The following is a 4,235-nucleotide window of genomic DNA, read 5'->3' as shown; positions in this document are numbered from 1 at the left end:
ATTACAAACACCTGCTGACTTGACAGGCACAAGCTGGTATAGAAAACACATTTGAACTTGGTCACATTTCATTCTGCAAGTCCACTGCTGCAGGTACATGCTACAAGGCAATGCACACTTGTTTTTACATCGTAAAAACCCCATGTCTAGTTTTAATTGCTCCTCTTGATTTTAAAGGGTTAGATCCATTCAGAGGGAGTGATGCACAAGGAGCTGATTTTATTCACCATTCATCAATTAGTTTCAGCTGTTTTGTTGTTATTAGTATAGATTAGTTTTTTTTTTCTGGATTTTGCTTGTTTAAGAACAAGAGGAAACCCTAACATCCAACCTGGGTTATTTTAAAGTGGATCTATGCCATCTTTGGGTTCAGAGCTATTTTCTTATTGAAGAGTCTATGAAAGGGGAGTTTGTATTTTTTTTTTTTTTTTTTTTGTGCTCACCAGGGTTTTTGTGTGAGTGTGTTTTTGTTGGGGAGCACATAGGTGTATTTATTTTATTTTTTATTTCTCCCCTCAAGTAGTCTGATTTATTTAAATAGATTTTAACTAATCTATTTTTTTGTATTATTGTGAACCAAATAAAGTGTATTAAATTTGCAAGCAACACCTCTGCTGATCCTTACAAGCTTATCTGTGTAAAGCTTTGTTAAAGCATCAATTGGAGGGTCTCCCACCACCCACTAGTGTCGTTAGAATAGTTAGTGCTGATTGTACCACAGGTCACACAAGTTTACAAACATATTTGTGACTCATCATATCAAAATGAGGATTAAGTCAAATTTGGTCAAAATGAACTAATTACAATTTCAGATTCCTGCTTTAAAAGCTACATTTTGATACCTGGATCATCCTGGTATCATAAGTAAATTCACATATATGACTTAATTTGTCCTGTTGGTTATGATAATACATTGATATTTGGTCTGAACACTAATTTTATATAATTTTAATGAGGAATTTTTGATATCTTTTTAAAGAGGAAACCTTTATCAGTGTGCATTGCCAATGCAATGCACACTATTGTGATTCGTTTCCCATCCAAGTCATCTCAACTTTGCCATGCTTCTTCTCCTGCATACTTTGTCCTACAGCTGCCATTGTAATTTATATCTGTAAAGCTCCTGTGCCAAATGATGGCTATGCCTTTTGGTGCCTGTAAAACTTATAGTTTTTGAAATATTAATGTTTAATAAATTATAATGGCAGTGAATGGAGCCTTGTTTTGGTCCAATACTGCCCCCTGCTGCCTCTACACAATATGGTACTGCATCATAGTTTCATAATATTTAAACTCAGTAGTTCAGTGATTACAATATTAACATGATTGTATTTTGATGTTTTACTGTAATAATGTCTTTATGTTGTCCTATTGCTGTAATTTATTTCACTTAAGTGTCAATAATTGCATTGACAAGGTAAACTTTTCCTGTATACATACAATCCAATCCCTGGGACTGTCCTCTGCCACATCTCCTATAGTCTCATGATGAGCACTGTGGGCTTTTATGTGGGAGATCAGGGTTCAAATCCAGCTACTGCAACTTTAAAAAAAATCTCTTCCAACTTCATATTGTCACACAATTACMTTAATTACAAACACCTGCTGATGTGACAGGCACAAGCTGGTATAGAAAACACATTTGAACTTGGTCAAAGTTCATTATGAAAGTCCAATGCTCCTGCCTACATTGTCCTACAGCTGCCATTGTAATTTCTATCTGTAAAGGTCCTGTGCCAAATGATTGCTATGCCTTTTGGTACCTATACAACTTGTAGTTTTTGAAATATTAATGTTGAAACTTTATTCCAAATTCATAAAATGGGAGTCAATGGGGCCTTGTAATGGTCCAATACTACTCCCAGCTGTACTCACCTTGGTACTGCACCATAGTTTTTTTTTATTTAATCTCAATACTTCAGTGCTTACAATACTAACATGATTGTATTTTGATGTTTTAATACTGTATATCATTATCTTAATATCGCTCTATTGTTGTAATATTATGCTGTTTAGTGTCAATAATTGTATTGGCATTGTAGCCTCTTTCTGCACACATACAAACCAACCCCTGGCACCACCTTCTGCCACAGCTCCATCAGTCTAATGGTCTGTATGTCATGGACTTTCATGTGGGAGATCAGGGTTCAAAACCCAGCTAATGCAACTTTAACAAAAAAATCTCTTCAAACTTCATATTGTCACACAATTACCTTAATTACAAACACCTGCTGACGTGACAGGCACAAGCTGGTAAGCTTGTAAAACACATTTGAACTCGGTCCCATTTCATTCTGCAAGTCCAATGCTGCAGGCAAAGCCATGCTGCAATGACATGCGACATGGCAATGCACACTTGTTTTTACATTGTAAAAACCCATGTCTAGTTGAATACTGAGATTTCCCAGCTGAAAAGAAACAAAACTTTGCTAGCTCACATGGAAAATCTCAAAATTTAAATAGGCATTTCTCCTCAAAATCAGTTTTTTTGTTGCTACTGCTCAAAAAAGTGCTTCAAATTTTTTGTTTTACGGTTATATTTCAGAAAGTTCATACAAATGATACATTGATAAGGATTCATTATGTTTTTAATCAAAACACTATATTTGCATTTTTCTCCATACACCACTTTTAGACTTAATCCTCATTTTGACATGATGGGTCACATTTATGTGCTAAAATTTAAAAAATAATCACATTTATGTGCTAAATAATTAAAAGAAACAGTATTGGGGAAAAACTAACCAGTCAACTGTGTGTATTTCATAAACATTTGACAATATTTTTAAATCATATATTAAATTTTAAAATCTTTAAAATACACCTTGTAACAGCACTGTTAGAGTTACATAATTCTGTTTTATATGATCTTTATGAGTTGCTGTTTGATTTTCAGGTGATGCTGCTGCAGGTTAGCTGCAGCTCAGTGCTGACATCCAGCGGTGATGATGAGAAACACCATGACATCACAGAAAATCTGCTCTTTCTATAAAACTATACACAGCCACTAAATACATTTAATCTTAAAACATAATATAGTTTATATAGAGATAAAATGCACAGTAAATGGTCCAGGTAGTGGGGTTTTTATTCAGTTATTGTGGGACATAATGGGTTATTTCTCCGTTGCTTTACTTTAAATAAATTGCAACTTTAATTAAAAATCTTTTAAAATGCATGTTTTAACTACATATATTGATGTGTTTTCTGTTAAATCAAAGGTTAGCTGCTGCATAAATAAAATAACCAACCTGTCAGTGAGCTATAAAAGGTGAATACCGACGCTGTTATCAGATTAGCTAAGTTAGCTTTGAGAAGCTGCGAGACCCGAACCGGTCCGGTGCCATCGAGTAAGGCTCGGATGTTCAGTTTTGACCCCGAACACGGCCCGTGTGACCGCGCGGGGACAGCCGAGGCGTCCCCGGACAGCGAGTTCAGATGACGGGACAGGCTGGTCCACACAGGCCGCTCGGCTCCGGGGGGCAGAGGCAGCTGCAGCGGAGTGACGCGTCGCGTCCCGACATCAGCCACAAACCTGACCGGTTCGGTGGAGGAAAACCCACCTGAACTCACCGTTCACCGTTTTCACCGTGTGTGTTTGTCCTCCTCCGCTCCTCTGCTGGTAAAACAGAATTAAGCTAGCTGCTGTTTTCTTCTCGGATGCTTTGCTGAACTCTTGAGCACCGCGCGTCACTTCCGGGTCGCGTCACGTGATCTTCATAGCACAACATCCACTGCACTTTTTAATAAAACAATGATTCAATACTTGTTAATTATAAAGCAGTGGGAAAGACAACATGTATAAAGGTCAAATGAAATATTTTAATTTATTATTATTGTTGTCATTATTATCAGAAACATAAAAATGTGAAGGGAAATTTGAGTAAAAAGCTTAAACTGAGTTATTAGCTGTAAGTAGTAGAATGTTAGCTATAAACAAAGGTAGAAATGAGGGGCTAAATGCTAACAATTTAAAAGGCTAACTAGATCCTATTAGCCCAGTAAATTGCTGGCTAAAAGGTAATTCAAGCTAAAAGCTCAAAATAACAAAATGCTAGCTAAGATCTAAAATTACAAAAAAAAACAAGCTGAAAGAATCAAAACAATAGCTAAAAGCTAAATAGCTGAATGGTACACACAAGCTATACATATCACAAGCCTAGCAAGAAGTTGAAAGCAGCAAAAAGCTACAAAAAATTAGCAAAAAGCTTGTTAGTGTAAAAAAAAGCTCAAAA

The 4,235-nt window shown here is 36.1% G+C and overlaps 1 protein-coding gene across 2 annotated transcripts in view; it reads right to left on the bottom strand.

The window, feature by feature from the left end:
- fam168b (family with sequence similarity 168 member B) overlaps window positions 1-3,723 on the bottom strand; it is a 10,506-nt gene extending 6,783 nt beyond the window's left edge. The window contains exon 1 of one of the 2 annotated variants that reach the window (XM_014001626.1): window positions 3,564-3,723. The gene's annotated coding sequence lies outside the window, so the exon portion shown is untranslated. The remainder of the gene's footprint in view (window positions 1-3,563) is intronic. The other variant, XM_014001625.1, reaches the window with a different exon arrangement.
- Between the last annotated feature and the right edge of the window lie 512 nt (window positions 3,724-4,235).

This window comes from Austrofundulus limnaeus, unplaced genomic scaffold (assembly GCF_001266775.1).
Source record: "Austrofundulus limnaeus strain Quisiro unplaced genomic scaffold, Austrofundulus_limnaeus-1.0 Scaffold9, whole genome shotgun sequence".
Lineage (NCBI taxonomy): Eukaryota > Metazoa > Chordata > Actinopteri > Cyprinodontiformes > Rivulidae > Austrofundulus > Austrofundulus limnaeus.
This window is presented reverse-complemented; position numbering and strand designations above follow the sequence as displayed.